This window comes from Schistocerca nitens, chromosome 2, assembly GCF_023898315.1.
Source record: "Schistocerca nitens isolate TAMUIC-IGC-003100 chromosome 2, iqSchNite1.1, whole genome shotgun sequence".
NCBI lineage: Eukaryota > Metazoa > Arthropoda > Insecta > Orthoptera > Acrididae > Schistocerca > Schistocerca nitens.
This window is the reverse complement of record NC_064615.1, coordinates 1,107,700,136-1,107,718,632: the sequence shown is the minus strand read 5'-3', so window position 1 is coordinate 1,107,718,632 and position 18,497 is coordinate 1,107,700,136. Positions and strand designations below refer to the sequence as shown.

Sequence of the window (18,497 nt, the reverse complement as noted above, 5' to 3'; positions counted from 1 at the left end):
AGTTCAGAAATACTAGGGGATGCAACTTGTTCTCCAGAACTGGATCCGTCCGGTTATCATTTATATTCATCACTGGGATACGCTCTCGCTGAACAACGTTTCAGTTCGTTTGAAAATGTACGAAAATGGCTCGCTGACTGGTTCGGTTCAAAGGAAGAAGGGGTGTCTTTTTCTTTTTGTGGCGTGGCAGGCATAGCCTGCTGTTGAGGTGGGAGAAATCTATAAAAAGCAATGGAGATTATTTTGAATAAAATGTTGTTTATCAGTTTCAAACAACTGACGCATAATTATTCCAACCAAATTATGGTTTCATACTTCTAAAACTAAAAACTGAACTCTTGCCAAAGAGGCCATGAAGGACCAACGGTACCAACCGCCCGCCGTGTCAGCCCATAGGCGCCATTGTATGCGTATATGGAGGGGCATGTGTTCAACACACTGCTCTCCCGGTCATTGTCAGTTTCCGAGGCCGGAGCGGCTACTCCTCAATCAAGGGCTGAGTGCACCCCACTTGCCAACAGCGCTCGGAAGACCGGATGGTCATCCATCCAAGTGCTAGCCCAGCCCGACAGCACTTAACTTCGGTGATCTGACGGGAACCGGTGTTACCACTGCGGCAAGGCCGTTGACCTTTCATACTTCTACGCTAGGTAAATGAGTTGCATTACATGTAGTAATATTTAAGCCTGTACACGGCACTTGGTCAGTAGTACCTGGACACCAACATACAGTGTGTAGTTGACCATTACATACACCGAGAGGTGCACCTTATAGTATGAATGGACGCAGGGAGTGTTATGTTGTCAGTACACGAGCAGCAACAGCAGAATGGATCGGTTGCGAGAGCTCGTCACAGGACGTCAGCTGCATAACACATCCATCAGGTACCTTTCAGCCGTTCTAAAGCTATTCGTGGCGACTCTCAGTGATGTGGTTGTGAAGTGGAACCATCACGGATGAACCGAAAGCAGAAAGCCCTACGGTACGGGCGGATATGAAACGTCGAACATTGAGGACGGCAGTTGTGAAAAATCACATGAAATCAGAGGAAGAAATCGCTCTAACTTGTACAGCCAGCAGCACAACTAGGACAATTTCTGTGGCCAAAGGGTATAAATAGTGAGGTACAATGGTCTAAGTGCTTCTCACATGCCGCTTATTTCTGTAGTGGACGCTAAGCGACGCTTGACGTGGTGTAAGGCGCAATGCCACAGGACTGTAGTGCATGACTCCAAACGAGTTGTCTGAAGCGATAAATCAGACTATACCCAGCGGCAATTCGATGGAAAGGTTTCGCTTTGTCGAATTCGTAGAGAACGTCTCCTGGCATCATATGCAGTGCCAACAGTGAAGTGTGGAGGAGGTGGTGTCACGGTCTGGTTTGGCTGTGGATCCTCCGTGGCGCTCATGTAAACGCTAAATACGGATGGATGCGAACACATGTAGACCGCTGTGCACTGCGTACGATAGAGTGACAGACTCTGCATCAGCATGATAATGTACCATGTCGGAAAGCAGCATCCCTGACAATCACTTATAGACGATAACAGTACTGAAACTGACTGAAATGAACCCAGTGGAACAAAACTGGGATGAGCTAAAATTCCGACTTCGCTCCAGATCACAGCGTCCAAGAAAATGGCCTTCTTTGGTTTCAGCTCATGAAGAAATATACGCTCCAAACAGTTTAAGATGCGTTGTTGACCGTGTTTACGACATTAACGAACACTGGAAGGTGTCCAGACGCTGCGGGTCGGATAGCGTATTTTCAGATAGTTTTTTTAGGACATGAACTAGTTTCATAAGAAGTAGACGATACTATAATATGGTGTTCAGACATTTCATTTCATTATCACTCAGTGTTCCGTAGAGGTAGTGTTACGTAGTTTCAAATGGTAGTATGAAATCCAGAGAAACTCGTATATCATCAACGCCTGTAAGAAAAATCGCTATACTGTGTCCCAGAAAAGGTGCGACAGACTTCGATGGCTAGTGAAGGATTTCTGGATAAACAAACAGAGTGTAGGAACCTGTGTCTGGAAACGTCATCCAACGACGCTGCAAGGTGTCGAAGTTACTGGCGCCGGCGCCGGCGCCTACCACTAGGCCACCTTTTCGACAGCAGACGGACTTTGTACACTGACTGACCATAGCATTGTTTTTCATTCAGTGACCATGAGTGATTGCCGCAGTCGTTCAGTAGAGAAGACGGAGCTAACTGCTACGTACAATCTTCTATGAATGCGATGCTCTGTTGTTGCCTCTGTGGATGGCTTTTTCGGACACGGATTTTAACCTGCCGTTTAATGTAAAGGATGAGCCAGACAATAAGGGATTTTACTTTATTATATGAGCCTCCAACCGGTAACTTCATTTTTCCATTGCGGCCAAGCCACGGCCGGCAGTGTTAGCTGCCTGTAAATTCTTTCGTCCCACGGTCTAGTAACAGGAAGTCAGCACCGATGAAGGGCACCTTGTTCACGCGCCTCTCTCATGTGCTGACGAGGTAACGCCACCCCAGGCGTCGCTTAGCAGGCAACGCTCTGGAAAGTTCCATGCCGCCCGCACGGTTTGCTCGGTCCTGACCAATCAGGGCGGAGGAAGCCGCGTGGTGCGTCGAACATACCCGGCCGCCCGTCGCCGGGCCCGCTCTCTTGTATTCTTGCTCACCCGCGAGTCGGATGCGCGCCCTGTAGCACTGAACATCTCCCGCTTCTCCCGGTGCTGCGGCACTGAGGACTTAGTTTTGGCAGACAACCACTTTCGGCAGCTTCGCGAACAATGTTCACCAAATTGTAAGCTCTGGCTCACCCTCACCTCTCTAGGCCTATGTAGCCCCTATCTATATGCTTTAGCCAATAAATGGCCTTTCTCAAAAATTACCCTATTATCCCACAACGCCCACCGCCTGCCCATACCCGTCATCCTGTACATTAATTTTCTCCTGTATACCGAAAAACAATGGTGGTGGTTAGAGCTCCTGGAGAAAAATAAACTGGGGATGAAACCCGCATCCGAAACCATTATCCACCGAGGCAACAGAGATCTCATTCATAGCAGACAACGCCTGTACAGGCAGCAGCCAGCTCTATCTCCTGGCAATCAGCCGCGATCACCGGATAACAAGCAACACTGCGAGGCGTCTGCATACAATGTGTCGTTTGCTGCCCAAGTTGTGACCTGGCGCCTGTAACTTCGACGCTCTGCAGTGTCGTTGCATAACATTTGCAGACGAGAGATCCTAGCCCCGATTTGTTCCTCAAGAAACCTTCTACAGTCCCTCGAAGTTTGTCACAACATTTCTTTGACACCCTGTATACATTAGGAATAAATTAGTGTTAAGCGATATACTTAAATGGGTCGGACATCGTTTGACCACGCATTTACCAGTCAGTGTCTAAGATTAGGCATTACCTTATCTGGGTATACTTTTTCAGGCCAATATAAAGAGTAAAACAGTTAGAAAACCACATGTGTGGAAGAAAGGAGTTAAACACAAATTTGTTCAATGAGTCCCAAGCAAGTTTCATCGAAGTTCATACAGAACTGGCAGCATCCGATTTAATATATTCAGACATTTTTAACAGTTGTCTTGATAGCGTTAATTATAAGGTTAAAAGCGGGATTTTTCGAGTGCTAAACGGTCATAATTGGAACACCGTTTGGCTCCTTACGACGAGGACGCATACCTTACAATTAGCAACTCGAAAAAATAAAGTCCGCAGCTCGTGGTCGTGCGGTAGCGTTCTCGCTTCCCGCACCCGGGTTTCCGGGTTCGATTCCCGGCGGAGTCAGGGATTTCCTCTGCCTCGTGATGACTGGGTGTTGTGTGATGTCCTTACGTTAGTTCGGTTTAAGTAGTTTTAAGTTCTAGGGGACTGATGACCATAGATGTTAAGTCCCATAGTGCTCAGAGCCATTTGAAAAAATAAAGTTACGTACTTAAAGTTTGTTTGTCCGCAACTGCATGTTTCGTAGTCATAGCTACACTACACGAACCAGAAATAAATATCGCAGTCCACTGATAAAATCGCGAGATAATTAGTTTTCTGCGTTTGAAGCAGATGAATGTTCCACCAATTCGTGCGTGAAGGTGAAGTGTACGGCAACATTGCACCATCGTACGATACAGTGGGTAGGCGGTGTTGTCACTTCGAGTGCGTTGAAACAAGTCGGCGTCAACAAAATATTTTGGCTTTTGGAGGAGAAAGTTGATGATTGAAATGTCCTGAGAAGGCTCCACCGCAACGAAAACCGCCTTTGTTTTATTGCAGTCCACCCCAAACCCTGTATCATGGCAGTGACACTCTATCCCCCATTTCGCGACAATACAAAACGAGCTGCTCTTCTTTGACCTTTCTCGACGTACTCCGTTAAGGGGCTCCGGAAAGGCTCAAAATCATGAAAAGTTCAATTTTTACCTTTTTGCGTTTTCTGAATATGCAGACTATTACCTTTTGATAGATATATAATTTATTCAATTCCGAAGAGTACAACTATTTTTAAATTTCTTTTGAAATGTGTTCTACATGGGCGTGACCCACTGTGGCGCTGTTAAACTGCTGTCAAATGGTGTTATTATTAACGTCCGTGTTCATCAGGTACATTTTAGTGATGTGAGATAAAGTATGTGTTGTGGCTAACCTGTGATGGTTCAATATATATCGTTGGTATGATTGTCGATTGATTCATGTTTATTTACTCTGTCGTTATCTCGAAAATATTCTTAATTAATTCTGTTTCTTGAGTCTCTATTTTGTTGAAGTATAATAATGAGTAAAAGTAAAGTTATTAGAAATCCTCTGAAGGCTTTTAAGAAAAGGAGAAATGTTGGAAAGCCAAAGGTATGTGTTATTACTGTAAACAATAAAGACGATAACCAAGTGAGTGAACCTAACCTCTCAAGTACACCTGCCCATAGCAGTCAAAGTGGGAAAGAAAATACTTCACAGAAGAAGCTTGGTTCAATGAGGTGATAAAACCTATTTTCAGAGACTTAGCAGCACCTGAACTGTTGAGAAAGTGTACTCACGGAAAATCTCAAAACCCCAATGAAAGTGTAAATAGTGTTATATGGTCGAGAATCCCCAAGACTGTATTTGTTGGAATAGAAACACTTCACTTTGGTGTGTATGATGCTGTTGCGACTTTCAATGATGGCAACATTGTAAGGTGCAAGGTATTTAGAAATATGGGAATGAAGATAGGTTCTAACATGGTACGAGCGATGCTTGCTTTAGACAAGGAACGCCTTCGGGCTGCAGACAGGGCTGTAAAGAGTCTAGAAATACAAGCAAGAGTAAACAGGAGGAGGAACAAGAGGAAGCTGGAGAAGGAGTTTGCAGAGGATGAAGATAATCCATCCTATGGACCTGGAATGCACTAAAAAGTTAATCCAATCTTTGTCGCTCGATTCCCAAAACTTTTATTTTCTCATACTAATTACATGTTTTCTAAGGATCTTCCAAACATATTTGTTTCAAACTTTCAGTAAATGTTACACAGTACCTTCTGCATAATTTAACACAGCCTTTTTCCAAAAAAACTGTATATTTTTGAATATATAAATAAAAAATTGCAAAAAAATGTTGTGAATTTTCATTACAATTGAAAAAAATCATCTTTAATAACTGAACTAAAATTTTGTAAAACCCCTGTGTTAAGTTGTAGCCCATATTCCAATAAATAATCTGTAAAAAGTTCAACTTCCTACCTCAAATACTTTGTGAGGAAAGATGTAATTTATAAGCGTTATTTTAACATTGCAAGTATAGGGCGTTCCGGAGCCCCTTAATCCTATTTGGTAAGGATACCAGTCCGCGTAGCTGTACTCCGAAAGTGGACGGACAAGCTTAGTGCGGGAGGTCTCTTTAGTAGATGTTTTACTTTTTCTTAGTGTGCTGCCAATGAAACGCAGTCTTTGGTGTGCCTTCCCCACAACATTTTCTGTGTGTTCTTTCCAGTTTAAACTTTCGTAATTGTAACTTCTAGGAACTGAGTTGACTGATTTATCGTGTAACCGAAGTTTAACAAATTCCGTTTAGCGCTCATGTGGATGACCTCACACTTTTCATTATTTAGAGTCAATTGCCAATTTTCGCACCATACAGGTATCTTTTCTAAATCATTTTTCAATTTGTTTTGATCAACTGATCAGTTTACTAGACGATAAACGACAGCGTCATCTGCAAGCAATCTAAGACGGTTGCTCAGGTTACCTTCTAACTCTGAACACGAAAGATATATCCGACCTAGACAGCACAGCATGCCAACGGTGGCCGAACACAAGGATGTGTGCGGCAAACAGACTGGTTTAGGTGAAGCACGCGTACTGGCGAAATAGCCTCTTACTTTCAGGAGGAAGATAAGAAATAGCGAAGCGACAGGCCAACATGAACAGAGAAGACGGGCACCGGCTTCCGACGTCTTGGCTGGCAGCAATAACAGCATTAGGGGGCCACAGCTCGTGTAAAGCAACACATACAGGCTCGCGGAAGACCGCAGCGGCCGCAGGTGCACAGAGTACTGGAGCGCCTCGGCCGGCGCTAGAAAGCAGGAAAACAACACCAGGTCACAGCTGCCGCCTGGTTATCCATTCGCCCATTTCCACCAATCACAAGCAGTAATGCAAACAGCCATCAAAACGTCAGGTTTCTCCCAAAGAAAATAAATAATAAAAACACCAATAAAGATTTCTAACATCGCTCCCCTTCATCCTTAACAGCCTATCAGAATTAGACAACAGCCATGTCTGCACGTATATAAGAAACAAAGTTTTCTCATTCAGCAGTGAACAAAAACACCCTGACAAAGGTCGCTTGCAACAGGGGCCTAAACGTCAGTAGTTTTATGAAATTGCTGTCACAAAGCCACAAAAATCTAATTGAACTGGACACCGCTTGTTCAACGTCGGCAATGCATTCCCTAATGGGAACATTCCTGGGTGAGGGCGAAAAATTCAATGCCCTTCCCGATACTGGCAATACTGCCATCGTCACATCGTCCAGTTGTTTGGTTGTGACACTGATCACAACATGTCGATGTGTGACATGATCCTTTAATGCAGACTAAAAAGAAAGCCGTTGAAACTTCGAAGATTGCCTATTGACGGCGTTTGCATGGACCCCGTTTGATACTGCCCAGGATGCAGCAGACAGCAACGCCGAAACTTCCAAATGCAAATAAAATAAATCCTAGGATATGAAATCCAGTTCTCCACGTGTAAAACGAATGCGCTCCCTTACTAAGGCAACACCAACACGCTTCTTAATGTTGTTGGCCATTCTTGTCCCAATGTAATGAACAATTCTGGTACATTTAGGTATTATACCTTCACTCCGGCATCTCAGCAGAAAAGCGAGGGCGCTCAGTAACTTGCCCTTCTTATTACGAAGTTTATCAAACTTCCTTACAAGTTCAAACATCTACTCCCTGCAGAGGCTCTTGATGTGGATCAGTAAACTTTCCCGGCGAAATAATTGGTTGTATTCATGTCGGGTCTCCAACCGGAACATATCGTCATCTGGATTCAATATTTCGGTGGTCCGCCTGGCCCACCAAAAGAAGATACAAGTAAATCGGTGGCGTTCCTACCTTCTGTGGAGAAAATGTCTTCAAAAAACAGGAAGAATTTTAAAGAAGTTTGATATTCAAAGTGTAATCCGTCCACCAGCTAAGACCAGAGCTCTGCTGGGCCCACTGAAGGATGATTTGGGTTTGAGGAAGCCTGGGGCCTACAAGATTCCTTGCTATTGCGGGAAAGCCTGTATCGGACAAACGGTTCGTACGGTCTAGGATCGCTGCGTGGAGCATCATCGCCACGCGCGTTTATTTCAGCCAGAAAAGTCTGCAGTGGCGGATCATCGTCTTACTGAAGGACATAAAATGTTGTACGATCAGACACAAGTGGTTGCCCCTGCTTCGCCGTATTGGGACTGTGTAGTGAAAGAAGCCATTGAAATCTGAGAATATTATAAACAGAGATAAGGGGTATCCTTTAAGTAAGAGTTGGAACGTAGTTCTGTTTGACGTTGAGAAAGAGCGGTCCTTGTCTAGTGTCACGGAATAGTAAAGAGTTGGAAACGTGGAATATTGTCAAGGTTTCGTGGCCTATGCCGAGAGCCAGAGGCAATAGGTTAGCCAAGAGGTAAGAGGATTGCACATATATCGGAATGTGTCGTCACGCAGGGGCAATGGCCTGGTTACACACAACGGGCGAGAGAGGATTGCTTAGCACGCGGATTTGTGTTATTCGGCGACTTTCGTAGAGTGTAAGACAGAGGTATAGAATCAGTTGCACTGCATAACAACACGTAACTCTGTCACAAGAACACCTAAGGGGCGGGTACGACAGATAAATCAGCAGTATAAGTGGAACAAATGCGTTCATTAGAAACGAGCATGACGTCAGGACGTCGCTCGTGCTTTCTTTAAATACGCCAGCTTTTATAGCAACAAGGCACTCGCAGTTAGACTTGCAGTTAGATGTGTACTGGGTCGCTGCGTAGCGCTCAGCTCGATGATCGACATGTTAATCTTTATTAAGGGGATGTTGCAGTAAGGGCAGCCCATCCAGCAGCAGACGTGAGGGGACAGTACCAGCTCTGGTCCTCTCTGCTGCCGCTGTCAATCATCAACCCAGGATTAGCAGACATCGCGGCAGACTCGCTCGCCGCCTATTCTGACCACATCAGTGAGCCGTCGTCGACATCGTGTGGGGCCTAGGCCCTATGCATCCGCCGTCACAACCGGGTGAGCCGACGACGCTGGGGGACAGCAGCCCGTTCCGCCCGTCCACCGTGGTCGAGCCACCAGGAGGAGCAGGGAAGAAGACGGCGTGGGATTGAGTACACTCCGCACTACGAGAACACTGTCCGCCGCCGAGCCGGCCGGCCAGCCGGGCGCCGCCAGCCACGCGCGGCCGAAGTAAAGGCCATTCCACCGCTACGTCACAGCACGCGGCGCTGCGCTAGGAAGACTGGTGCGGCCCGGAGCTGGTGTCATCGCTCCGAGTCAGCGTGGACTCGGGGAAGGTCGTTGATACCACCAAGCTCAGCCAGCCTGTGTTACGCGGGCCACATTGTACTCGGCAGGAATAAAGGTGTCATGAATTAATAATGTTTCTTTGGCATTTCTGACGCGTCCACAGTCATTTCCTAGCATCCTGACAACTGCAGACGTCACCGCTCGGCCTCCAGTCCAGCGTAGACGACCGGTCCAACCGCGGCGCCTACACATTTGGTGTCACAAGTCCTCGCGCCCACCGCCTACGGATTTGGTGTTCGAACCGCCCATTGCATCACTGGTCTGCAGATCTGGTATCTGGAGTCAGCGCCACTGCAGGACTGACACCACAGAGTTGCGGCCAGAACTGTCGACTCTACGCAGCCTTGTGGTAAGTGCACGAAGCGATTTTTGTTAATATCTATGGATACACGTTCTTTGTTGGGAGTGCACTTTGTGAGACCTGCGGAAACAGCAGATTTATCTTAGTTCAGAGCTTCACAACATACGTGCTCGCGGAGCAAGCTGTGAGCAGCAAGGCGCGAGCACGGAGCAGCGCGAGCACGCTACCCCCACTACCGGACCAGAGCGGAGAGTGGGGAGAGTCACGTGGGGTACACAACAGCTGCCGCCAGTCGATGTAAATCCGCGGCCACCTGCAGGGATATCACTCACGAATTATTACTGCGACAAATGAAACAAATAAAGGAGAATGTACACGTGCCTCATAATTTTATTAGCTTAGTGTATGCCTCTACCATCTGTAGACACTGAAACTAAAGAATTCCACGACAATCCTATATTTTCAACACTTTCTTCAACACTACTTAAAATATCACCTCCGGTTGTAGTGTTCTTCATGGCTACTACATCGAGGAGCTCCTCCCTCACCTGAAGATCTCAATAATAAATACGGCAAGCTGCGCTGTTCCAGTGATATCAACTCTTTCGTCCAGAGCTAGAGAATACGCCATAAAATCTTTACAGATATTTGCAAACTTGTTCTGGACGTCGTCTGCCATGTCCTGTATGCGACGCATAATGGTAATGTTAGATAATGGCACAATCAGAAACTGTTCAACTTGAGATGGACACAAATGTTCCGCTGCAGCTACCAAACATTCTTTTATTAAATCGCCATCAGTTAAGGGGCGCAGGGATTTTGCTAAAACCAAAGCAGTTTTGTAACCCACTCTGAGAGCTGCCTCAGTTGATTTTCCTTCGTCGTCCAGATCTTCTTCGGATAGCTTCCTTTTAAGTTTAATAACTTCCTGTGCACGATCTGGTCAATCACATTTTCCACGTCCGTAGTCTTTCGCGTGGTACGACATATAATGTCGCTGCAAATTAAATGTCGTAAAAGAATTCAGCGTTTTGTGACATACTAATCATTTTGCAACACCAACTTTTTCAGTAAACAGATACAATTCCTCCCAATGGGGGTTGAACTGCGAAAGCATGGTTGGGGTTACACAACGGCGACTTCACATGATTCTTAACCAGCGTAGTGACTGTTACGAGCTGATCGTAGTACTTTAAACGTTACACAGTCGGCGCGAATTCAATAGGCACGCTGCGGCCCTATTCAAACGTGCGCGCGCATTTCCCCTCCCTCCCCTCCCTCCCCACTCCGCGACCTTGCAGCTGCTCGCGAGCAGGTGCCTGAGCAGACGCGAGTACTCGTGCTCAAAACCGGCCAGTTGTTAAGCCCTGTCTTAGTTTAAGGGAAACAGTTGGGATACGTACTTGGTACCAGTCAGATGTACTATGTGTAATTTAACGGGGCATGGGGAGCCATGCCAAAGTTTGTACCGGTAGAATGTTCAATTTGTAGACGGTTTGGTCACGCAGCGCACAATTGTAGAGAGTGTCGCTGGGCAATAACGATGCGAAAGGATTAAGTTTGTTTAGTTGTCCATTGTGAGTCTTGTTTGTCTTCTTGTGTGTAGTTCTCAACTGTGACAAAGGAGTTGAGTAGCTAGTGTAGTTATTGTTATGAGGAGTAAATTCAGTATAGAGTAAGTTGTTGGTAATTTGCACAAATCATGCCGGAAACAAGATCCGTTATTACTGAAGTGAGTATAGCTGCTCCGATGGGGCAAGTCTCAAAATTGTTAGAAGAGGATGCACAGCATAAGTTACGTCATGTAGAATTAATGACGCAAATGGGTTCAAGTGAGTGCAAGTCAGTAGCAATGTCCAAACTTGCAATATATCCTTCAGTTGCTAACCTGACCACACCTTTCTCGGGTAAAACAACAGAGGATGTCACAGCGTTCATTAACGATGTTTTGGCAACAGGTGCAATGAGCAGTTGGTCGGACGTAACTACGTTACGCATGGCAAATTTGCGACTTGCAGGGGAAGCCAAGACGTTCGTGATGTACCATGAGACGCTTAGTAAGGCGAGCACGTTTGAAGAATTGGCTGATGGGTTACGTCGAAGATATCGTAAGCAGAATAGTGCAAAATATTTTAGGGAGAGGTTAGCTAATTTGACACAGAAGGTCAATGAGACAGTGGAGTCTTTTTCTGATAGGATGCGGAAAATTAATTCGCAGACCTATGAATCATCGGGTAATCCTGATGCGGATCGTGTATTACTACGAGAGGCAGAAAACAGAGCCCTCGATGTATTCCTCAGGGGAATCCCTGCAGAATTTTCTCGTAGGGTTAGGATGGAGAATCCTGGGGATTTAGCTGCAGCACTGCGTGTTGCAACGCATCTGCAGGAGATAGACATTGCAACAAGGGTTCGCAATGATAAACGCATCTTTGCGTCGGAGAGGACTTGTTATCGTTGTGGGAGGAAAGTTCGCGTCAAGGCTCAATGCAGGCAGCCGCAGTACTATGCTTGTAAGCCCTACGGTCACAAGCAGAATGGTAACGGGAATAAACAGGAAAAAGCGTTAAACGGGAACGGGAGTGTTTCGTCCGTCGGAAGACATTCCCGGTCAGCAGAAGTACGGTGAAAACTAGTACAGACACGGATTGTTGCTTGATGGGTGTTGTAATGAATAACAGATGTAAGTTTTTGATTGATACAGGGGCACATGTAACTGTTGCTAGTCTAGACCTCATGGGTAGGAGAAGACTAGGTACTCCTAGGTATAGATTACGTGGAGTAGGGAATGATGAGTTGCAGTCATTGGGTACAACACAGCTCGTTTGTAAGATTGGAACTGTAGATTTCGGAGAGCAAATGGAAGGGTTGCCAACTGTGGGACAAGGGTACTCTGCGATTCTCGGACTGGACTTCCTCGATAAACACCATGCCAAAATTAGTCTTTCACAGCGTACAGTTGAACTTAGTGGAAACTTGTTTTCAATGGCTACAACAGCTGTAAATGTTTCTACGTCGCGAGGTGCATCCGTTGCTAAGGTGTCACCAATTGAACCACGTACAAGGGCATTAAAGATAATTATGCATGTCAAAGTGCCTTCGGGTACAGGGAAGTTAGTTTGGTTGTCAGTAGGTACCGATGTACCACAGCAGAGACTATGCGTGGTGGAGCCACTGCAGAGCAATGAAGCATTGGATGAAATGCATTGTTTTATTAGGAGAAGCGTCGCGCGTAACGGATATAAATGGGGAACTGATGATTCCGGTCAGTGTAGATAATTTTGGGGCAGATGAAGTGGATCTCCCAATGGGTTTAGTGGTAGCAAGTTTGGAAATACTCGACGGTGAGGATATAGGTGAATCTCAAGGTCAAGGTGACGTCAAGCAAACCGTCAAGGCATCTGTACTACGTGATAAGATTCGTCATTTGGAGAATCGGAAAGCTATGGAACCTTTGTTATTAGAGTATTTAGATTTGTTTAATTCAGAAGGTCCATTACCAGCAACTCCTATTACACAGCACTGTATACCGACTGGCGATAGTCCGCCGGTCTATAGAAAACCATACTGGATAGCGAAACACCTACAACTACTAGTGGAAGAATTTATTAATCAACAGCTAAGGGACGGTATTATAGAGAACAGTGAAAGCCCGTGGTCTTCCAACATAGTGGCAGTTCTTAAGAAGTCATTGGACGGTACTAAAAAGTATAGGTTTTGTTGTGACTATCGTTTTTTGAACGCACTAACTGTAACAGATGCGTATCAAATACCGAACATCAAGGAAACATTGGATAACCTAGGTCGGTGTAAATATTTTCCGACACTAGATCTAAAGAGTGGGTACCATCAGATAGAAGTATGTCCCGAGGATAGACCGAAGACGGACTTTACAACAAGCCTTGGTCACATTCAGTATCGCAGAATGCCATTTGGGTTGAAAAACGCTTCTGCTACTTTCCAGCGTCTGTTAGATGGTGTGCTTCGGGTACTGAAACCGAAGATTGCTATGGAATACCTCAATGATATTGTTACTTTTTCGCGTAATATAGAAGAGCATGTGGAACGACTGAAAGAAGTATTTAGTAGACTAAGAGCGGCAAATCTTACGCTTAATGTCGAGAAATGTCTGTTTGCTCAGACGAAAGTGACTTGTCTTGGGCATATTATCAGTCAGGATGGAGTAAGAACGGATCCTCGTCTAACGTCGGCTGTGCGCGGTTTTCCAGTACCACACACCACTAAACAAGTTCTGCAATCTGTCGGTTTATGTAATTACTACAGACGATATGTAAAGGGGTTCGTGGAAATTGCACATCCATTAACGAGATTGTTAAAGAAAGGTGTTAAGTTTGAATGGACAGCACAGTGTCAGGAGGCATTCGAGAAGCTCAAACAGATACTAACATCAGACCCAGTGCTGATACTTCCTGATTTCGAACAAGAGTTCATACTATCTTGTGATGCTAGTAATATTACTGTAGGTTGTATTCTTTCTCAGTGGGTTAATGGACAGGAACATCCAGTGGGTTATGCTTCCAGGCAACTGAATAAGGCAGAGAAGAATTATTCAACTACAGAGAAAGAAATGTTAGCTGTGATTTACGGTATCTCGTATTTTCGCTGTTATTTATATGGGCGTAAGTTCAAGGTGATTACAGATCATCCAGCATTGAATTGGTTGTTGGTGTTGAAAGATCCTTCGAGTCGTTTAACGAGATGGGCACTGAAACTGAGTGAATTTGACTACGAGGTAATTCACAAACCAGGGGTAAAACATACGAATGCAGATGCGCTTAGTAGAAAAATAGCAGCTGTACAAGTTGTGGGCATAAGTGAGAAGGTTCAAATGGTTCAAATGGCTCTGAGCACTATGGGACTCAACTGCTGTGGTCATCAGTCGCCTAGAACTTAGAACTACTTAAACCTAACCAACCTAAGGACAGCACACAACACCCAGCCATCACGAGGCAGAGAAAATCCCTGATCCCGCCGGGAATCGAACCCGGGAACCCGGGCGTGGGAAGCGAGAACGCTACCGCACGACCACGAGATGCGGGCTAAGTGAGAAGGAGTGGTAAAGGCGCAAGCCACTGACAGAGAGTGTCAATTGTTCCGAACGCAACCGCAGTTGGAAATGCAGGATGGGTTGCTTTGCAGGAAGACAAAGTGCGGACTACGCGTCGTAGTACCGCAGTCACTGAGGGAAGAAGTGTTGAAACAAGGGCATGACCATATATTGTCGGGTAATGGTGGTAAAAGAACGACTGATAGACGGGTAGCTGAAAGGTTTTGGTGGAAGACACGTCGCAATGATGTAGAGCAGTATGTGCAAAATTGCATACCGTGTGCGCAGAGAGCAGATTTAAGTCATCAGAAAATTCAGTTACAGAGACTACCTGAAGCGGATCGTCCGTTCGCATTCATCGGATTAGACGTAATCGGAGCATTTAACAAGACCCAAGCGGGTAATCGATACGTACTGACAATCTTAGATCATTTTTCCCGACACCTGGTAATGGTAGCTATTCCAGATCAGAAGGCAAGCACTGTTGCGCAAGCCTTAGTAAATAACTGGTTGCTGAAGTATGGTGTGCCTGATACTATAATTACAGATCAGGGTTGTAACTTTATGCAGGAGCTGACGAAGCAGTCATGCCTTTTATTGAAAGTTAAGAAATTGCGGACAAGCCCATTTCATCCCCAGTCGAATGGACGAACAGAACGGGTTCATAGGACGTTAGTTAAGATGATTAGTCATTACGTAAATTCAGAACACACGGATTGGGACGTGTATTTAAATCTGTTGACAAGCGCATATAACGTGTAAGTTCATCCAGGAACGGGGCTCTCCGTATGAGGTAATTTATGGTCGGAAAATGCCATCACCATTTGATGTGCTCAAACCTCAGGTAGGTTCACAGGATGAGTCAGTGAAAAATTTCGCCAAGAAATTGAGAGAGAATTGGCAAAGAGTACGGCGTGCTAATACTAAAGCTTTGGAGAAACAAGAGAGTATTGGGCAAAGAACAGGTAAACTGCCGCAATACAGAATTGGTCAATGGGTATTGTTGACTAATCCTTATGTTCCGAAGGGTAAAGCGAAGAAGCTTTTGACGAAATATTCTGGACCGTATCAGGTAAATGAAATAGTGTCTCCAGTGGACGTAAAGTTGCAGTTACCAACCAAGTCGTCAGTAGTCGATGTGAGTAGGATTAAGCCGTTTAAAGGCACAGTGGATGCGTTATTGCATATTCCTCCAGCAGTAACAAAGGGTGTGAGGGTACCGAAGCTAACAGGACAGCAGAGGAACGTTCCTTACGCACTTAGGTCTAGGGATAAGAAGATTAAGTGTCCTCGGGGAGAAACATGTCGCATTTGGTGTTATTAGGTAATAGGGTATGTGTAGTTTTTACTTGTGATTTGTGTGTTTTAGACGTGGTAAGGAAGGGAGCGACTGACATGGCTTCCTTTTCGTTCATGTGTCATGCACGGATGTGGCACGGGAAACTTTTCGTCAGTCTGGTACTGCTACACTGTTGCAGAGGAGAGGTGGTGCAGGTGCAACCACTAGATAAAGGAATTTTGTTTGCAAGACAATTATATGTGGTACTGTCAAGTCGCAGGTGGACAGTTGTGTTCACGTATAATATATGGGGAGTGAGGAATGATGTACGGACACTACAGGATAGGTTTACTGCGCTACAGGCGGCCACTGAGAAGGAGGGACATACGGAACGAGTATCAGGAATTGAAGCTCTCATACGAAAAGCTGAGAAGGCAGCTGCAACAAGCAACGGAAGTGGTCCCGCAAACGCTCGTTCGCAGGAAACGAGGGTGGTTGGATGCAGGGGGAAAATTGCTGAATGCAGTGTTTGGAACCGCGGACGAGGAAGATATAAGGAGCTTAAATAGTACGGTGGGGGAGGTGCAGGAGTTGGCGGAGGAGACAAAGTCGAAAGTGGATTGGCACACGACACGTATAGGTAACATGGAGCAGGGGATATTGAATGTCACTAGAACAGTGCGGGAGTTGACGTCAGACCTGGAACGGTATGCAGTAAATACCAGGAAACTGGTGAATGGGGATATAGAGGCGATACAGGTGAAATTGAGCCGAATAGACGCGAAAATACAAGTAGCGGCTTTATTGAGGGCATTAGCAGACAGGGTGGATGATGCAAGTGTCGAATTGGAAGCGTTATATGAAGCTATGCATCACGCAGTGCATGGGCAATTGAGTGCCACTTTGTTAGGTCCAGATCCGATGCTGAAGGCGTTGCTAAAAGTGCAGAAGGAATTCTCGCAAGGAGTGCGTCATGTCGTGCCTCCGGCGAAGTGGAATTTACCGTTATTCTAGCGCATGTCTAAAGTGAGAGTAATTACAGATCAGGCGAGTATACACGTAGAAGTGCAAATACCAGTCATGGGTATCAACTCGCGGTACCAGTGTTATACAGTACCCCCGTATCCAATTACATGGGGTGCACTTGTGAAGTGAGTGCAAGTGCAAACTCGGGAAGTGTTGTTAGTGTCAAGATGGAGGAATGCTCATGTGGTAATGTCTACAGAAGGTTTGACAGACTGTTTCAGCGGAACTGTTTTTATTTGTCCAGCAAAGAAGGTGGCAACCCACAATCATTCGTGTGGGATGCAGTTGTTCTTGGGGAATATGGGAACCTTAGAATGCGGAAAGAAGGTGTTACTTCCGAGACCGAAATTTCAGAAAGTTGGGGAACATTGGATTTACTCTGCGTTCGAACTAGAGACCATAGTTGCCACTTGTTGCAGAAATGGTAGATTGACAGTTATATCAAAGCTTGAATTGCAGGGCAGTGGGTTATTGATTAATGGCACTGGATGTTAAATAGTGGGGAAGTATTTTCACCTACAGCTACTTTCACGGGTACAACAATGATTAACGTGACACAGCCTATCTTGTATTATCCACATGAACCACCACACATATTGTCTCGCCAGAACCTAACGTTTATTAACGAGTCCTTGGATCCCACATTGCTACAATCTTTAGATAGCCTGATTATCTCAGAAAAAGAGCAGATCTCAGCTATTCAACTACTGCAGCACGTGCAGCAATATTGGGAGAAACATAAGCAAAACACAATTATATTTGGTGTGTCAACGATTAGCATAATCTTAGTTCTAGTGTTTACTATGCAACTTACTTTTGTATACGGAAAAGGCGTCTCGTTCTGAAATAACAACAATACATCAAATACCGATGGGATGAAACTTCCTGGCAGATTAAAACTGTGTGCCCGACCGAGACTCGAACTCGGGACGTTTGCCTTTCGCGGGCAAGTGCTGTGTGCGGTCGGGCACACAGTTTTAATCTGCCAGGAAGTTTCATATCAGCGCACACTCCGCTGCAGAGTGAAAATCTCATTCTGTACCGATGGGATGGATCGGGAATAGTGGAAAGTAAAATAAATAGATAACCAATGATAAGATTGGAATCAGTATTAAGTGTAAATAGATTATTAGCGGATAAGAAAAGTTTGACAGTGTTGAAGGAGTAGTTGTAAGATACCTGCAGAGTATAAACAGTCAAGTACTGCATAGAGTCCCAAGCGAAACTATACTGTGTTAGTATAAGATAAAAAATGATGTAAAAAAGATAGAAAACTTGCCAAGCTTGGGACACATGAAATTGGCAGTCAACTATTTCACTCTCGCGAAAGACTGAATTAACAGCTCCGTGGATTGCTGCCTCAAAATTATCCACGAAAATTTTTGGTTCGAAGCACATTCCTTTAACACAATCCAGAGCACTGACGTACATTGCCGTCTGTTTATCTTTCAAAAGACGGAAAACCAGTGGAATATACATCGCACAGCTGTACCCATGAATCGTAAATAACTGCAAGAAAAGTTCTGGAGCGTAATCAAATGTGCCATCCATCACAACAATGTCCTTTTCACATAAATAACGAAGATCTGACTCCGTTGAAAAAAATTATCAAACCTGAGTCAGGATCATTTTTCAATACAAATTCCTCATCTTTTACTGTCTTCGTGTTAATAGAATTGATCGCCAAGTGTACATCCTCTGTTGATTTTGGCAATTTCGGATGGCACTTGTACTGACAATATTGTTTCTTTTGTATGTTACATCTCGATGAGTCAAGA

At 45.1% G+C, this 18,497-nt stretch overlaps 1 pseudogene; it reads right to left on the bottom strand.

Annotated features, from left to right (window-relative positions):
* Positions 1-512: 512 nt before the first annotated feature.
* LOC126238510 (5S ribosomal RNA) lies at positions 513-630 on the bottom strand (annotated as a pseudogene).
* Positions 631-18,497: the final 17,867 nt, after the last annotated feature.